This window comes from Zootermopsis nevadensis, unplaced genomic scaffold, assembly GCF_977971745.1.
Source record: "Zootermopsis nevadensis isolate Lab colony 2312 unplaced genomic scaffold, Znev_1.0 Znev_ptg000011l, whole genome shotgun sequence".
NCBI classification, from domain to species: domain Eukaryota; kingdom Metazoa; phylum Arthropoda; class Insecta; order Blattodea; family Termopsidae; genus Zootermopsis; species Zootermopsis nevadensis.
The window spans coordinates 10,605,895-10,626,153 of NW_028259143.1; the positions used below are offsets into that span (position 1 = coordinate 10,605,895).

General features: G+C 34.2%; 1 long non-coding RNA gene across 4 annotated transcripts in view; it reads right to left on the reverse strand.

Annotated features, from left to right (window-relative positions):
• Positions 1–20,259, reverse strand: part of LOC110828469 (uncharacterized) — a 124,039-nt gene that overhangs the window by 82,854 nt on the left and 20,926 nt on the right. For 2 of the 4 annotated variants that reach the window (XR_015534735.1, XR_002542685.2), the window contains 2 exons: positions 13,593–13,719; positions 11,595–13,178 (listed from right to left, as the gene is read on the reverse strand). The exons of 1 other annotated variant lie outside the window; for it this stretch is intronic. This is a non-coding gene — a long non-coding RNA (uncharacterized LOC110828469). Of the gene's footprint in view, positions 1–11,594; positions 13,243–13,592; positions 13,720–20,259 lie in introns of those variants that run through there. One more of the 4 variants, XR_002542686.2, reaches the window with a different exon arrangement.

Consider the following 20,259-nt stretch of genomic DNA (forward strand, 5'->3'; position numbering starts at 1 on the left):
TTAATCTATTCCTTGACTTGTTAACCCTAATAATAATTTATCAAGTCTACAAATCAGAAAGTTCCTTTTAATGTAATTTTTACTTCCTTCATCTTGCGTCACCAAGCCTAATAGATATGTATATTTTAATCTTGACATATGTAGTTAATTTCCATACTGAATTAAGCCATTTTACCTACTTAAAATTTAATGTGATGTTCCTTCATATACGGCCTCCACTTTAAGCTCAAAATTGCGCTAGGCACCATTTAAACATACTGTCTAAGGGAAACAGAATTTAGAGTAGAAGACTTATGAACGTGCATAACATATGCCTTTGAAACTTGAAGTCCTCCTATATATAAATGTATTCTATATCAATGTATTTTAGTACAAATATCCGAACTAGCGATCGGTACATCCAGTTGAGTGTCGTGGTGTACGCTCAAGTACGATCTGCTGCGATACACCAATTTAACAGCAAGTACACGGGAAAGAGCAATGTAGACTCCCCCCCTCCCCTCCAAGCCCCTTTGCAACAACAGGGCGTGCAATTACCACAGACTGCAGCACTTTGCATAGCGAAGCTCATTTCAACAACATCACAAGAAAAATGTACACACTAAAAAAACCTCTGTTAATGACACTAATAAGCAAGTAGCACCTACATGCGGAGATGCTAATGTAATGCTTGGACAATCTGCATTCAAGGAGATAGTCTGATAATAATGTAACACACCGTCGTATCTAATCGGTTGAATTGTTTGTTCTACTTCTTCGTATTTGGATATTTCTAGGTTTGAATCTCGGCCCGAAAGTTCCCATGGTCTCCTTCAATATCTCTAAGCTAAAGCTGGTACGGCACTTTCATCATCATATTCATTTCAATTTATCATTCCCAACCTCCACACCATCTGAAATTAATCGTCAAATAACTTCATAATCAATGGTGTTTGCTACGTTTAATAAAATTAGAGACGACTGCAAATTATTACTAGCATTTAAGGTTCACAACACGTTAGATATGATTTTAAAGATATGATACATAATTCTATATAAATATATGATAAATTAACCTTGAAACACTTAAACGTGGATGAAAAGATAATATTAAAATGGATCTTTAAATATCGGGTATAAGGTCGAGTAATGAGTTCAAAACGTTCAATGCAGGCACTAGTAATGAGTTCTTACAAGCAACCTTAGGATCTCATAAAAGGCAGGTCCATTATTTACTAGATAAATGACTACTAGCTGTTAAATGAGGACTTCGGATTACACAAGTTAGTTGTAATGAATAATTTAACTATATGAATGATACTGATATTAGAATCCAAATAAAACGAAAATTTTAGGATATAACCAATATTATTTATATAACTACTGCCAGTTCTAGGCGACAGAATATCAGAACACGATTGGGTAAAGTTAAGTATGTTAGACTAAAGCCGTTTGAAGTAGATAGATCTGCATGCGTGTTAATAGTAATCGTACTTAAACAGAAGCAAAACGGTATAATGGACATAATTTTTGTTGTAAATACAAATGTGTGCTTGGTGTACCAAAACAATAATTTAGGTAACATTACTCCGTGGACTCCAGAAGAATGAATAAATTATCAATTCGCATTAGTATATGCAAGTTCTTAGAGAGGACTCGGTGATAAGAAAATTAGCCGGCTTAATAAAGAGTAGAACTTACAAAACATTATCAGAACATTTGTAATACAAATTTGGTTCTCAGAAAGTTTCAGACATAAATTGTTGTACAGATACCCATAAAAATATTACTCAACGTCAAAACTTTGATTGTAGACTCTACACAAGACAAAGAAAGTAACGTCTTGTATGACTATAACATATTAACAACAGAATATCGGCATATTGAAAACCATCGATAATTTTGATTATAAAAAGTAATTCAATTCATTTATTAAAATGCTTGACAACAGCCAAAAAGGCCAATAACAGCCAAGCACTAAGAACAATACAGACATTGCAATACAAAAGCAAACAAACAAAGAACTGAAAACATAACTGTACAATATTGATTTATTGCAAAATAAGTCATAAGTAAAAAACTAAATGCTATAGATAAGTAAAATAATAATTATACTAAAAACAGTTTAATATTGGACAGAAAACATACACAATAAAATGTTATACTAAGTAAACAATAAAAACAATGATTATTGTTTAAAAAGCTGACTGACCTCAGCAAGCAAAACACGATCTTTTTTAAAGATGTCGATGCTCCTGCAGACTGCATTGGCACCAGAAACACATCTGGCAGAGGGACTGGCCTTGAAATTACGTTGTACAGTAAAGGTAGAGTAGTCTCTGATAGACCTAGTAGGTATGCAGAGACTAACTGTATCAAAAACAGATGAGCAACTAATTTTGCCTTTAAAAACATTAACGAGGAAAAGAGCATCCAAATGCCTCCTCCTTAAATACAACGATAAGAAATTTAATCTAACTAATATTTCATCATAATTATAGGCACAAACGCCATTAAAGAATCTAGCGTAACATAGAGCTACAAATTTCCTTTGAGTCCTTTCCAAATGATAACAGAATTAGTAATAGCATTACTGAATGTAACTTATTCCTGAAACCAGTGGCGTCATCTATTGGCTCAATATGGTTACCTTAAAACACATACAAAATTTTGTGCGGAAATCTTCAAAGGCGTTACTTTATAGTCGTTTTTGCAAGTCACTGAACTTTGTTTGTGCACTTGTCAAACGCAAGGACACTTTTAGATATAAATTCTGACATTTATGGCTAAATTACTAACGGAATCTACGATATTACAAGCTAAAGTTCAAACCGAGCTTCATATTCTGGGGCCTTAACTAGCAATATACAGATGAAAGTGATATATAATCTTCATTTTCATTATTAATAGATAATAATTAATGCCTGAAATTATTTAAATGATCTTCCGAAATTGTCCCGACGTTTAGGCCCATTATTATTATTTTTCTTAACATTGATTGCTAGGCAGATTCTAAAATATTTTTACTTTACTAATTTATGTTATAGTCTTCAAACATATCGTCATTATCATAAAAATCAATTGAAGAAGGTTATTCACATCCGATCTGAACTTTATTTTCTATGTGCACGTTTGGCCAGTAATCCTCCCCGACTCTCAACCCCTGGTTTATGAGAAACATCAAAGCAAATTAAAGTTACGAAAGCAATATAATTAAACTTGTTTTCCTTTGTAGTTTCCCGATGAAGACAGCGATCTCTACAGTAAAGATAAAGCGATACTGGAACTTGTTAAAAAAATCACGAATTCCCTCCCTTTACCTAGACAGTATTTTTATTTATGCTGGAGGCATAAAGTATTTCTTTTATAGAGCTATCGCTTCTTTCACAAAACTTCATGATAATGTTGTCTGTCCTTTCAGGTGGAAAAATCTCTTTCCATATTTCTTCAGGTAACTCAGTTGTTGTTGTTAACCGACATCAGATGCACCATTTCATGCCTTAAATTAAATTCAAGCTTAAGATTAAATTTTCACACGAGGTGGTTCATGTAGTTTCTTTCCCCTTGGCGCTGTATAATGACGGATTGAAACTTCCATTAACCTTTTCTCTACACCAACTTAATAATTCAAATGCAATTCGTTCGTGCTTAAGGTAATTACTGGGTTAGGTCGAATAGCATGTTTCAAAATTAGTATGATGTACCTGTCTATATTTTTAAACTACTTTCAAATGAGAAACTTAAATATATTTCAAACCGATCACAACGGCCACGGTCTCTGAGGCGCGCTTGGACACAGGGACCGTGGGTTCGAATCCCCCTCAAGACATAGATATTTGTCAGCGTCTTTCTGTGTTGTGCTGTCTTGTTTACAGGTAGAGACCTTGCGACGGTCTGATCACTAATCAAAGGAGTCTGAATTGATTCATAATTTCAGAAGTAATTCTGAACAGAAACAGGTCAAATGGGAAAAACCGCAAGAGTGTTAAGAAAAATAAATATATTCTGTACTGACTGTAGTTCATTGGACAGTAGATAAGCCCTGCGAAGCCTAATATATACTTCTCAATTCGAAACTGTTATTTTTTGATAACATTTCTGGATTAAGTGCAGTCATTTAAATACTATTTATTTCAGTAAAATTTATTAGCAACTTGTCTTTTATGGTAACAGCAAGTGATGTAATTTTCCATTTATAAAGAATCTCAACCACTTCCGGTAATAAACAGATAAACGGAAGGGTAAAGGGTGTCACAAATCCAAGAATAACGTTATGACGTTTACTTTAGCCTGAATTATAGGAATGCGAAAACGTATTACCCCTTCATAAACATTATCGCCTACATAAATAGCATTAGTTGCAGGGTAAATTGTCTTCCCATTAGCTGAAAGTCTACTTTTCGTTTATTATTTTTATTGTCGTCTCTGAAAACAAAATTGGTGTTTCCTTGCTTATTTAACTTATGCTGTATAAACGACTTTAATTAAAATTGTTAAGTAATATTTTTGCCACAGTTGTATTAACACTCCAATTGTAAAAGCAATTTTGATCCGATCTCAACTCAGGCGAAACAATAATAGCACTACATTTACTAGCATATTAACATATAAACATAATAATGCGCAATAAAGTTTTTGATGAAGATTTTAATGAACATTTGAGGTTGTGAACCATTCTGACACACTAAGTGCAATATTAAGAACGTTATTTCTACGATATTTTAACTGGAAAATATTTTATTACATGAAGATGCTGTTATATCATGTCATGTTATGTCATATTATATTATATTACGTTATATCATGCCATGTTATGAGTACGGAACAGAAATTGTAGTAAGTCTAATTTAGGTTGAATATAATTTTTTATTACCATGAGAGATTTATCGATTTTCGGTGACGCTTTTACATTGAATTTTATTTAAAGTCATAAAATTGTGCTCTATTCGAGCTCTTTCTCAGACGATTGTAAATACAGCAACATGCACAGTTTGTTTTATATTTTCGCATTTTTAATTGTTAGCGATTTTACGTATTCAGCAATGTTTCTATGATATTAAACTATCCATAGCACATGTCTTACATCACTTACCGTAAGAATGTAACAACACCTTGAAATATCTCCTAATAAAACAAGTTCGACGCTTCATTTGTCTTGTGTAACAATCAGCCAATCAACAAGTGAAACAGCTCTAAAGCCTTGTTAAATGACAGTTTTCGTATTGCCACATAAGGTAATAAAGTAGTAAAGTATCTGATTTCCTTGATTATAAACTGCAGTAAACTTTGCCGACCCCTAGAACAAGCAAAACTACAGCGGACTTGTAATATTCGGATCCTCAAAGCGGCGAGTATGAAGATGGGTTGACGCGCCGTGAGATTTGGTAGAAATTTACCGACGTTTCATGATGAGTCACTGCCCTAATGATAAAGGCAACAAGCACCTTTGAATCGTCGGTAAATTTACAAGGCTACACGGCGCTACAACCTAGTGACGGTATACCATTTACCCTGTTTAAATTCAACTCGTTTATAATGAATGTTAGGTTATACTCAACGTGAACTATTCGGAATTATTTTACTGTCCAATGAAATCATAGTATATAATTATGAAAGAATGCCTTCACGGCAATGTGAGCATGGATATGGTATTTTGGGTTGCTGCGTTGTGTGTATGTAGTCTTTCAACTCTGTACACTAACGTTTTGGAAGAACATACAATCTCCATCTCCAGAACTGGGTTCTACTAAAGACTTAACGATGCAAGAACGCAAATATTACCATCTAGTACATAATTAATTTGGAATAGTAGGATGTGGGTTATCACATGCTCGCTATAACGTACCAAATGATGTGCTCAGATACGCTACAAGAAATAGGCCCACGTATACTTAAAGTTACTGTAAAACCATGTTTCATGTATAATCCATAAGCTGTGGATTTACTTACCAAAGCTTGAAATATTTCATCAGGGTGCTGATACCGCATTTCAACGACTTAAAAATATTTTGAAAGAAACATGTTTGTTAATTTGTTAATAAAGCGATTGACAAGAGAAAGTTAAACTAAAAATATAATATAAGATGTTAATTAATTACTACAGAAAAGTTGCTTGAAAACATACGTTTGTCATCCTACGCCAATTAAATTCAATTATGCAAATAAGAACAGACGACAGTATTCTTTTTCCAGCCCCAAGACATTTACTCAAGATGCATCAATTTTCAGTATCAGGCCGAGCTCTTTCGTATTTATATATTATTTGCGCCCATTTACAATACAAAAATTTAACACACAATAAAGATGTCAGCTTATTTAAGACACATGTTTCATTTCGTAATATATTTGACAGACTTATGTACAAATTCTTGCTTCAAAAATCCGCCCTGAATTATACTGAGGCTAATAGAGCAAGTCTGTATTAAGATTTCTGTCTCTTGGATTGTTGCGCTGTGTAGTCTGGTTGATGTTAACCAACGTTATGACCTCTGAAACGTTGGTTAACATTGACCAGACTACACTGCGCAACAACCCAGAAGACAGAAATCTTCATACTCACCGCCGTGAAAACCTCAAATCTTACAAGTCTGTATTACTGAACTGAATGTTCAATGGTTCTTTGGGTCACTGTTTATTTTCGTCTCAGAAGACCTCCTTCACTGAAACACCTAGATGAATTTCACAGACATTAATTAGCGCATATTAGCCTACCATATTACCAGCATCAACGTTAGAATAAAAAAAACTGTTATTGAACAGAACAAATCAAATAAATAATGTTTAAGTTGTCTGTATTTTAAAATGAGAAACAGTAATCTTTCCTGAAAACATTGATCAAGATCTACCAGGCTATATTATGATATGTCGTCGCCGTAAGAACCTCAAACCTCACCAAATAAATAGTCTTCTTTATATTTTTTGCTGTTGCCAAATTCCCCAACGGTCCAATTCAGAGGAACTTGCCACATTACAAAATAAATATAAAGTTTCAAACCTACGTAATTTAAATGCTAAATTCTCATAATTTGTAGCTCTTTAAGTCGGCAGCCGAGAGTAGTCGGAAATATCGAACGCATGCAAACATTAGAGCCCGTACATTCATCACGATGTCAGAGACCTTCCGTCTACAGTAATCTTCTCCCCAGGAGCCTGATTTATCATTTTGGTTAGGCAGAGATTGATTCCTTTGCGGTCAAGATACGGCCACTCACCTATGTGTAGCTATGGTTAACTACTGCCACACTTTGCTCTATCCAAGTTTCCGTTTCTATGTTTTCGACATCTAAAACTTTGTAGTATTACACAATGAAGTTCACGGATCAGATTACTACAGGAACGAGTAATCTACAGACTAATTTAGTACCTGTTTTACATTCGATTCGATATTTGATTAGATTCAATCAATTATACCAATATCATCCTGCCTACGTCTAGGTCTACCTAGTGGTCTCTTTCCTTCTAAACTGATTACCAAAACCCTGTATTTACTCCTCTCCTATCCGAGCTACATTCCCTGCCCATCTCATCCTCCTTGACTTGGTCAGTCTAATTATATCTGGCAATGAGTACAACTTATGAAACTCCTCATTATTAAACTTTCTACAGCCACCTAGTAATTCATCCCTCTTAGGGTCAAATATTTTCCTTAGCTTCCTGTTCCCAAACACCCTCAGTCTACGTTCCTCCCATAGTGTCACAGACCAATTAGCACCCATACAAAACTACAGGCAAAATTATAGTTTTGTACATTTTTAATATTTATGTTTTTGTATAGCAGACGAAAAGACAAAAGGTTCTGAACTGAGGGGTAGCAAACATTAAGCGAATATAATCTGCTCTTAATTTCCACATAAATCAAATTTTTATTTGTTACTATCGCTTCCAAATATCTGAACTTTTCCCTATTTTCAAAGGATCCATTAGCTGTCTTTATGTTATGATTTTGCCCTGTAGTCAAATGACAAGGCATGAACATATACTTACTTTTCTCTGTGTTTATTTCTAGACCAACCTTCTTACTAGCGCCAGTTATTTTTCTTTGTAGTATTTATGTAATCTCCTAAGAGATTTATATCATCACAGACCAGAAGCTGATGTGTCCCATTCAATTTCAGTCCCACCTGATTTTCTTGGGCCCTCCTAATTGCATATTCTAAAACAAAGTTAAAAACAATAACGATAAAGCATCTCATTATTTTAGACAATTTTGAATAGGAAACGTGTCAGAAAAATATTTACATACATTGACGTTACTATAGGTTTTGTTTAAGCACATTTTAATAAGCCTAAATATTTTAATGAGAATATTATCTAGTACTTCCCTCCTAACTGAATCATAGGCTTTCTTTAAGTCTATGAATATCTTTTGTACTGTCTCATTGTGCAGTGATTTGATTACTACCTTGCGATTAATAACTTTGCAATTTCAAATTCAAAAGCACTAGGCTCAGGCACTAACGGATCAACTTATGTATTAATATTTCAGGCTGCCTAACATCACTAACCCCATGAACATTCAATAACTGAGATAAGTATTCTTCTACCCATTCAAAATGTTGCGGAAATCTTCAAGCACATCACCATTCTCAACCTTAACCAAGTTGGTAACCCTTCTTAACTTCATTTATACTTCTGTATAAGTCTCTAATGTTCCTGTTCTTACCATGTATTACAAGCTCATTAATTTTGTCTCTCATATATTCCCTCTTTTTGATCGTAAAATGTTTACTAGCTTCTCGTCCTACATTGTACACATTATCTCCGTTTATTTGGCTCGGATCCTGTAACCATTGTAATTTGGCTTGTTTACTTTGATCTGATAGTTTTAAACATCCTTCGCCAAACCATGGCTTATGCTTCTTCAATTCGTAACATCCTAAGCTCTATTTTGCTGAAATTTTGATATTCTCTTTAAGGGAGGATAATAATGGACCTTAAACACGGTGTGAGGATTTGGACTGTATTAAACTGGCTTACAACATGATTCAGTACAGGGGATCTTCGGTAAAAGGTAATAAACCCTGGATACGTTTTCAACTCGATGAGGTAATATCAGCGTCTACTGAAACATTCTTGTGAATACAGTTACAAATCGAAAACGGTCTTGAATTCAAATTATTGAAGATCCAATTAACTGAAAGAATTTCTGCAGGTCGATGTCGTTTGTTCTAACAACTTTACTACATCTGTCTTTGAAGTTTTCGTATTATTACCAATAACAACGAAGATCAATGACATTTCTAAAAAACGTATTAGTCAATGTAAAATTAATCACGAGCGCACTGGAACGCATCTCTCTTCAGTGTTACAAACTGAAAATGCACAGACAAATAAGTATTTGCGAAGTCGCTTATTTTAATTTATATAAACGGAGCCAAAATCGAAAATCATAATTATTAGTTCTTGCGGACACATACTCTACACTTCTATTTATAAGTAATACAAAGCAAAAAATAAAGAAATTAAACTTTTCTTGGCATCATGAGTTTTGGATCATATGTCGCCTTAGTAAAACATCAGGACAAACAAACAAACAAACTGTTACAGATTTTTTCTGTTGAGTGTACACCGTATCCGGATATTCCGTATGCAACACGAGACATTAATGTGATGATAACATTAATAACAATCTATGCTATCTACGACTAATTACTATGCGTTGTTTACATGAATTTGCATAACCGAATATTGAGAGGTAGTGTTTGTCTGTCCGTTCATGTATTTAATTTTTGCAGCTCACACAATTTTATTTAATTTGGTGTGGGCTGTAGAGTAGATGATGGTGGATCACTTTCGCTGTCGTAATGTCCCACTGCCGTCATAAGTTTCGAAATTGAAACAATTTTTTATAAAATCTCAAGAGAATTACACACAATACAAAAAAAAAAGTATTTATGATATAATGTCTTATTTGAAAAAAAAGTTTTAACAGAAGAAAGACTCCATTCAGATACAATAGAATCAGTTACTTCGTTTGCTATTTCGTATTCAGACGACATCACTTGCAGTAGTTTTGTTTTCGTCGAATCTTCCTGCACATTGTCACTGTGTGACAAATTTGGGGTTCTGCCATTAATCTCCCATTAGACACAAAATTACTGATCGTGATTATGGTGCTGGTGGCGATGATTACAGTTAAACACAAAACCTTGGAATATTCTTCTGCCCAAAGGGTCGTAATCAAAACGCTACATAATTTCAGTTGGTTAATGAAGACAACTACCCGCTAAACAAAGTTTATATTCATAAAACCATTTTACATTAAAAACATTATTTCCTTTAGACATAAAATCATTTTACATTTGACGTTATACCAACAGTAAACAATAGTTACAAAATCATCATACCAATCTAGAAAAAAAAACATGTTGCCCATCTTTGCATGTTGAAGACTTACAACTATTTATCTACTGTATAGAGATTATTTTGACATTCTATAGTACTATTACTCTGTTAAAATAATGCCAGTCTAATCTGATATTTAAAAAAGAAAGTGATGATTTAAAAGTCGAAGAAACTAACGTATCCGAAACGTCGACAATATAGGCTAGAGTACATCAACACGGTACGATTGTCTTCAAATTATACATTTCGATTTCATAACGGACGTTTCAGATAAACTCAGCAGCAGGAAATGGCAGAAGGACGTAAAACGTCTGAGACAAAATTGCACTGGCAAGATTTTCTTAAGGTCGAAAAAATTAAACGTTTTAAAATTCAGCAACTTAAGCTGTAAAAGGTAACAAGAGAGATGTTATCCAGAAAAGAATGTACTATGTAGTTAAAATGCAATGCAACAAACAGGAAAGGGCTTTCGTACTAGTAGAATAAACATGACAGAAATTATGTTATCAAGATAACTTTGCAGTTTATTTTATATAGAAAGAGATAAAGGTAGTACTGTAAAATAACTAACTTAAAAATTACAACCACGTGCTCCGTTACGGCAAAAATAAAATAAGATTTGTCTAAAAGAATAAGTTTTTTAAAGTAAAATTTTTTGTCCCACTGGAGTAATAAAACATCGCACGAAAAGAAAGAAAGGCTTCTTCTGTTATTTATTTTCATAAAACTCGATATGTAAAAGAAAATCAGGCAAAACTCAGAAGAATCTGACGTCACAACTCATTCTTAAATAAAGGAACGGCTCTTTCTACTTTCAAGAGATTTTACCCAATGCATAAATCATTTCACAATCGAACAGACTGTGAGTCTCATACCTACTCCAAGACTCCACAAACTAAGAAAAGCAATACGAAACTTTCAAAACATCTGCCATGCTTAAGGGTATATCACGAGCAGTTACATTAGAAAAAATCATATTACACGATAACGTTTCAAATAATCTTTGTTTACAAACAAAACGTGGGCCGAATAGGTAAAGGAAAGTTTGATTCAATTTTGTTGTAAACTCTAAAACTTCCAGTGTTTCATCGCGGTTGAACGATAATGTGAATCCTATTTCGAGATAATTGTACAGTATAAATTTGGACCTTATAGCCGAGGTTTCGGAGATTATTTAAGTCTCCATCTTCAGGACGAAAGAACAACTATTGTGACGTAAGCCCGTCAAGGAATTGTCTAGCTCAGTGTTGCGCAACCTTCCTACACTCGCGGCACACTAAATATTGTCGAAGAATCATGGCGGCACACCAACCTCATTTCGTATATTGCTTGTGTGTATAGGGGGGAGGAAGATGGTTTATGGCATTGGTTGACAACTTCTTATAAATCGACCCCAATCGAAAAATGTTCTATTTGATATTCATAATTATCCGTCTTTATTATTATGTAATTCGTTTTAAATATGTTTATTATTTGAAATAAATTAAAATATAATATTTCCTACCGTTTGATCCAAAATTTATTAACTATGTGTAAACATTTAAACTTAAAGATACTTATTGATATCTGTACATGTAGATTGCAGAAAAATACATAGAGTGGCAATAAAAATAAAGGGGAGATACATTGTCTGCCCTCAGTCTACCCGATCATAATAAAGAAAATTAAAACTGATACAGAGCAGAAAATAACATTAACAATTATGTCTCATTATGGTTATAATTATAATATGAGGTGAAAATTTCGTGACACGCCTAGATGACTTCCGCGGCACATCGGTTGCGGATCACTGGTCTAGTTGAATATCTCAGCTAAATATTTCAGTAAAGTGTATTTTCGAAGCCCCGAGTTTAATTCTCGTTTCACAAGCCGAAAATCTTAGCCAGGTCTTTCCATTTTATTCTTCTGTTCTTCCCGGCAAACGTTGAAATTTTGATTTTTTATTCTAACCACTATTTTATTTATAATTCATCCTACACTCGTGATGATAAATAAGTTACGGCTTGTGAACGTTATACCAAGACAACAAATTATCACCAGTAGCCACATATAACAATATTCCATCATCATATTTTCTTAAATTCGCCAGCATTTTCTTCAATGGGTCCATATTTGTTGCGACGTGTAATGAAGGTCCCAATACCAGTAACGGAATAGGAAACAGATTCACCACTGCTTTATGAAGAAACATTGTTTTTATATTAATTTTGTTTTAAAATGACTTCCAACACCCACAGAGAATATCCCCTGAGAAGATAATCCTTTTAAAACTATTTATTACTTTTTAAACAACAACAAAAACAGGTATACTCGATTTTTGTAACGTTGTTAACTCATGGAAACTACATGCGTAGAATATGGGTTCGACATTATTTCAACCAGTGGAAAAAACAGAATTATATGTAAATATCCTTTTGGGACTCCACACAAAACAATATTTTGGCATTCCCATTCAATAACCTATAAATACATTAACTTTCAATGGTTCGATTCCTACTAGTAATCAGTAAATCAAAATCAAAATTATATTCACTCTTACAAGTCTAATTCCCTTTATCATGAAGTCTTTTCTGGTGAAAATCATTCTGTCGACAATCGTGTGTTTTAGTCTGTGTTTCGGGTACAAAGTAACAACTGGATTCTGTTGGTGTATTTCAGCCAGGGGTTTATCGACGTTGACAGAAGATCGATTGGGGGTTGTCGTGTCCGACATTTTCTCGGTTCTTAGAAAATCTCTTCCTCTTTCTACAACTTTCGGTTTCCACTCTCAATCTCGCCTGGACCTCAGTGAGCGACCAATGTTGATACTCGTTCCAGCACAACCATCTGTCAGAATGGAAAGCCTCTCTCTGGCACTGTAATTTTTGGGTTATTTTACAGATAACCAGTAGGTTCACAACAACACGTAACGTAATATAACTGAAATAAATGTATGTATTATTTAATGGTAACTATTATTTCTGTGTTATGTATGTGACATTTAGCATATTTAAATTTTCAGACACAAAGTGCTAAGATACCTCATCTAGAGATTAAAAAGCGACATAAGATTTGCAAAATTATTTTTATGATTGTCATAATCTATCTCATGCATAACTTCGTAATGACTTCATAGTTCATAGTTCTCGCCAGATATTAATAAAGCTATGAAATAAAAAGCATTAGAGGTCGAAATATGTAGGTATACAAAATTTCAGCCAGAAATTTTGAAAGAATTGAGACCACTTTAAAGTCCCAGGCATTCATGAAACTTTAATACTAAAACTGACCTTTAAAATATGACTGGCTGCTCGGGCTGGTGACGGGATTTTCCGAACACTGCAATAAATGTGTGGGTTCCATTAAGGCGAGAAGTTCCTTGACCATGTGGGCGACAATCAGCTTCTAAAGAATATTCTGCCGCAAGAGTTACTTAATATAAGTAAATACAATAAAACTATAAGGCCTGCCATATTTACTCATTTTGATTTCACCATATGGAAATGCTATCTCATGAGATTCAGGATTTTGAAGCTGCATTTTAGGACATTTAAATGGGGATCGGCTCATAATAAGGACAATACAACAAGTAAAAACTGAGACATAGATGACAATCAGTCACCTGAAGACGGGAGTGTAATCAACTTCCGAAACATGGACTCATTTACATTAATAACATGCACAAATATTTCTCAAAACTTTTCCACGATTTTACAACTGTCTCGGTAGATAAATGCTTGACTAATATCTCAAACTTCGAGGAGGACCATAAACAATTGAATATAGTTTAAAAGCTCTCAGATTCAGATACAGATACCCACAGAGTTTCCCAGAGATTTAAACGAAAAAACTTGGTTAGGTTAGGTTCTGTCTGCATGGTAATTTCTATGGACCATAAGAGGTTTAATGTATAAAACTATCTCCACTAACGTTTCGTTACTAGGTAGTCGTACAAGTACGGTTTAATGTAGGTGGCACCAGTAAAGGTGTATGACGTCATATTCTTTTGTTTTATAACCTGAGCTAAATGGTAAGTAAGAATAATTGAGTGACCTTTTCTTTCAGTACAGTATGTTTCATGTATTCGTTGAGAAGAAAGTGGCCTGTTATTTTTTAAACTCTTCATGATTGTTAATAAAAGACGTGTGTACAAGATTAGTGTGTAGTTACGAGTTTTAAATATGCGTGCTAAGACCTTTAATTACTTCAGTACGATTTATTTTATGTGAAACATGGGAGATTAACGTGTAATTTTGCTGGTGTGTTACGTGTACAAACATTGAAATATTCTGAAACGGACAGGGCTCAGAGATCCCAATTAATTTAATACTGTAGCGTCATGTTGTGCTACTTTTATGACTTTTTTTATTCAGTAACTTATTTATACAACGTTTCTGGATGTAAATAACACGAATGTCTACCTATAGTGCCATAATAGTACATTGATTATAGACTGTTAAACAACGTTCTGTAAAAAGTGCCTGAATGAAACAAGATACCAAATTAGGCTACGTTTATACATCGTATAAAACACTGCGTAAGTCTTATGATCGGCATTATCGTTAAGATTCATGCTCTAATTGAAGAAAAAAGAAACGCCAAATAGAACAATGTTATTTATTTTGTGTTTATTTAAAGACGCTCTTTCAGTTGCTGCATAGTTTCGAATGATGATAGTGAATAACACATTGGAAAGGATTTGAAAGGAAGTGGTCGTGGCCTAATTGAAGGTACTAACCGGGAATTTGCCTGAGAAAACCACTAAAATCCTCAGTCAGTATAGTCGGTCTCCGAGCCGAGATTTGAACCAGGGATCTCCCGAATACTAAAATAATGTTATGGAGCTTTAGACGAAATATTTAACCAAACGCAACCAAATAAAATTTTTATTAAGAGGATTTAAATTAAATATTTATAATAGTACTCCAAAACAATAATCGAGATACTAGGACTAGCATGATTACAGGTTGAGTCACGAACTTTATGTTCAGCCCGTCATGACGTAAGCACAGCTTAACGTTTCCTGACTGAACGAGGACTAATTATTTGAAACGCAATGTAGGAGATAAAGTTGCGTAAACAATCAGATGTTTATTTATCTCCGATTGTATAACGCAGTGACACACAACACGCTGTCTGCTATAGAGGTCTTTTATTTCAGAAGCTATTTTCTTATAAACAAAGAGGTCACCATGTAACATTTTACAACATTCTAACTTTCAAAACAACATGCGTCTATTGAAACAACACTCTGTCAGATCCGAAAATGAGCGGATAAATTTGATACATATTTTAACACGTAAAATTAAATGCGGTATTTATAATATTCTTATGATGACTGATCTCAAAGCACGATTGGTAGGTCATGTTTAACAAATCTGCTAACAAAATATCTTTTTGCGTGTTTGGTTGTTTCAGTTTTTTTAATTTAGACCACAGAGCATTAATTACGATTTGAGGTACTCAAGGCAGTGAATACAAAGATAACTGTGTTGGGAGGGTCTTACTGCCACCATCATCATGGTGACGATCGTCCAAATGGTGGAACAAGTACTTGTGAAACGTTGGTAATCTTCCACCAGACTAAACGGCGCTACAGTCCAGAAGACAGCCATTTTCGTACCGAACATTAATTATAACTCAGTTCCCTTGTGACATGTACGCTGAGTCTTTAACCAGACCGCAGGAGCAAAGTAATTTCATTCAATTTACGACTGCAATAATATTTGTTTTATAAAATAAATACTGAGATCGGTGTTAGATAATGAAACGCTTCGTATAAGTGACACGCAGAACTAATAAAGTGAGATTATATACCATACTTCAAGCCAACGTACACACAATAAAATAAAGGAATTTATTCCTTTTCTCTTATACAACTATTAATGTTTATAGCCACAAAATAGAGATTTATAGCACAATTTTAGTGAACTGAGGCACGTGGATTTCATAAAGCCCATTTTCTACATGATTTCAGTGTTTTTTCTCAATGACCTCTTGTTTTTTGGTTCGTGGATTAAATCTTGAGTGGAATTTGGCGAACATAAAGTTCGAGTTTCTTTTATACATTTACTTTACGATATTTACAACCTAGATTTGACTGCAGTAACTCCATAGCGAAAGGTCAGGCAGTTAAGTTCATAAGAACACATTTAAACAGGATATAAATAAGGCTGTAGCTAAGTTATAGACTAAGTAGACGTATTGCTTAAAGACAATTTCGGTATATTAGTTTGAAATAACCGATCCTCATTATTTTCGATAAAGAAAATTATGCCACCCAAATAACATTTATGCATAAAATCAAACTACAATAACAATGTAATGGTGTGAAAAAATAAATCTGAATATTATTACTTTACTAAGAGAAAAGTAAATCACAAATATTTATGTAATAAATTATTGGCCACTCCCACGCGATTTAATGCTAATTCTTCCCGATAACCCGTGACACAATAAGATGTTATCTGATAAATCTTTAATCGTGTGGAAAAGTTCAGATAATTGAGGATGAAGTTAACAAACTAAAATTGCAAGTTAAATTCTGTGAATGCCTATTAATATATTTTCCATCTGATATCTAAAAACGCAAAGAGTAGGAACATATAACATAATATTACACTGTTTAATGTTTGTGTTCCTTAAAATGACGGGAATTGACGAGCTGAGCAAAATGTTAGGTTCTCAAGAACGACTTTTCATACCGAGTTAGAAAAAAAATAGTTAATATGCTGCCATTTGCAATCCTAATACCTGCGTAGTAACGAGTTGTTTTACGAAGACATCCGGCAATTCTGTGTACAACTCACTTGTGCTCAAGTTACCAGAAGTGACATAACCCGCGTAATTAATTTACTTGTGACTTTTATGTTTAACGTTGACTTACAGAAGAATATTTTGTAGTTTACAATTTAAAGCATTGTGGATATCTGGCTAGCGTCCGTAATGAAGAGCCAAGCAATGTAATTATTTCAACCCACAGCTTAACTCCCCGTTCTGCTTGATGATCAAGTTAATCGTTACTCGGCAGTTAAAATGAAATTCCTTTTATTACATCTTGTTCCTCTTTTCTTTCCCATGTTAGGGTAGATGAGTTGACATTTAAAAGAAAGCGCGAAGGGATGAGGATTTTTAGGGGTGGGGGACTATATTTATAAGATTAGTGCTGTCCAACGGATAACTGTAGACAGACAGAAGAAAGAAAGTGGGAGGAGTTGTCTTGATGTGATACTGGTAGTATACTGTGCAGTTGGAATCCCATTCTCTTCTCAGCTTCTTTCCTTATAAATGTCTCGCGGGAAATAACTACAGAGGGTGGACTGGGGTGGGACAGCTCAAGACGAGGGAGAGGAAAGAGTCTCAGGGGAGATTTGCCTGCCATGTCTGTAACTGCAATATCCCTTTACGCGACACTATTGCACCATCCATCACAAGACAGGGAGACCGGAACGGGTCCATGCTGAAGACGAAGAAGAAGAAGGCAGGCAACCGATGAGGAACCGAAAGGCAGTGTAAAAGCATCGTTGGCGTTGTTGTGAAGGAGCAAGGGTATTTCTCGAAAGGATGAAAGTGGGTGGTTACACTGTGGTGATGGTGGTTGGATGACGACACAGACTGTTGGAAGGGGTAGATTCTGCGGCTCGCTGAGTCCACGATCAACATCGACCGAGGCACATTGCTCCTCTGGCCCAATTGTATTTGTTCGCTTCGTCCATTTGTACATGAATTTTTAGACTACGGCTAGTGAAGTAAGACAGTGTTATATTACTTCGTTAAAACATATTTTTATATTGAAATCTGCTACCCCCCCCCTCCCCCAAATAACTCCTTAGGTCTAGACTCAATTTTATTATATTTTCATAAACACCTACTTAAAAATATCTTTCTGAGGTTCTTTTTATCAATTCGATAAAACAATTTTTCAAAACTTTCAATCTACAGTCGTTAAAATCTATACTGTCTGTGCCCTGAAATGGTTTAAGGTGATTTTATACTAAAAGTCAAAATAAAATAAAATCATACTTACAAGCACGTGACATATATTACAAATACAAACGTTAAACTTGCAGTTTATCGTCTGGATAGAGACGAGACCACATCTTTACATTTTAGGAACTTTAATACACAGTATTCTCAAAATTCATTTCGTTTATTCTTCGTATCTTACTGCTCTTTCACTGTGCATTCTGTGTTGGAGATAACTAAACGTAATAAGACGGCACTTATGGGGCATAAGGGAGTTGTAAGAGATAGCGGGGGGGAAAATAATGAACTAACTTGTAAAACATTCGTCACTGACGTCTTCCTTTCGACCTTTCTTACAACACAGCTGGCCTATTTTAATTACAGTTTTAAGTAGTCGCTGAACGAAAATAAGGATTCTACTGAGATAAAAAGTAGCAAAGCAAGACGAAAGAAGGTATGCATTACTCTGATATAAGTCTTAAAAGTTAGATTTTAGTTCTAGTGAACTTAGGGAACATTAGAATTCCTTTTCTTAATTTGCAGAAGATGTCTCACATGGATGATGAGGGAGAATTTCTTAATTTCAGTGTTGATGAAGACTGATTTCATTTTATTTAGCCCTCATCACGCGGTCAACACTACTGTTTTATAACAGGGGGGTTATCGGATTTCAGTGTCCACCCACTGACCAGCTATACTCGTTGTTATCCTCAGTCTACTTAATGTAAACTCTGGTATAGTACCTTACAATAGCACAAAATTACTTCCTTCTACATCCCTCTAAATTCATCACTCACGGTATCATATTACCATTAAAATTTCTTTATATAAATTTATAAGTTTAAAAGCATATTTAAATAGTCAGAGAACATAACAAGTTGGTGAATACCAATAGTGATATTTATGGTAGACTGGATTAATTTAATAGTTAATAGATGATGGATGTAGCAAGTGTCGTCGGTAAATTTCTACCAGACATAGCGCAATAACCCAGAAGGCAGCCATCTTCAGACTCACCGCCGTGAAAACCTCAAATTGTACTTAGTTAACCCCTAAAGCATCCAACATCGATCCCGATAAAAAATATTAATGAATTATACTAATACTCATCTTTAACATTCAAAATGGAAATTATTTTTCTTTGTAACAGATTAACTGAACTATAATTTCGAATCATATCCGTAGAGCCGTTTATCTTTACAATTTAAAATGAAAGTAAAATTTTCGCCACCCGGTATAAATGTACAAGCAATTGTGTATATTGTTACTGTCATTGTTAATATTATAACGGGGTGAGACTATGTATCGGTGAAAATGGGTCTCTAACGGACACTTTGTTCATCCCCAAATGATACATAAGAGAATATGGAGCAAAAGTGGAATTATATTGACAGGAGAAAACTGATGTAAACGAATAACATATTTTCCCAGTTGCACTTCGTCCAACAGTTGGGCCTACACAGCACTAACACTAACAATCCTGCACTTTATACCTTGAATTAAATCCATATGTCCCAATTCATCTAATGTAGATAATTGTTGTCAACTAATTACGCCCATTAGGCTATTCTGGAACTGTTATAATCTTTTTTTCTACAAGTTACTTCTCTAGCACAAAGTTCTGCCTACAGAAATTCTAATCTTCAATTTCCTTCCATCATTTTCGCCCCTTGTTTGTCCTCGGAGCTTAAATCCTCTACTACTGTCATAAAACGCAAAGAACAGACTTGTCAATGTTTTATGCATTTTTTGTTATCCTTAATATATTAACTTCCTAACATACAAGTACTTCTTAACATGTATATTTTATAGAATTTAATTTTTCTAAATTCTTATTTATTTTAAAGTGGCAACTAATTCCAAATTAATTAAATGTTATTTTATTAAGTATTACTGTTTTTATTTTTGTCTCCCGGAAAGTCGTTTAATTACAGATTTAGTTAAAACGAATTCATTTTAATTTCTATAGCAATTAAATATACATAGCTTCCA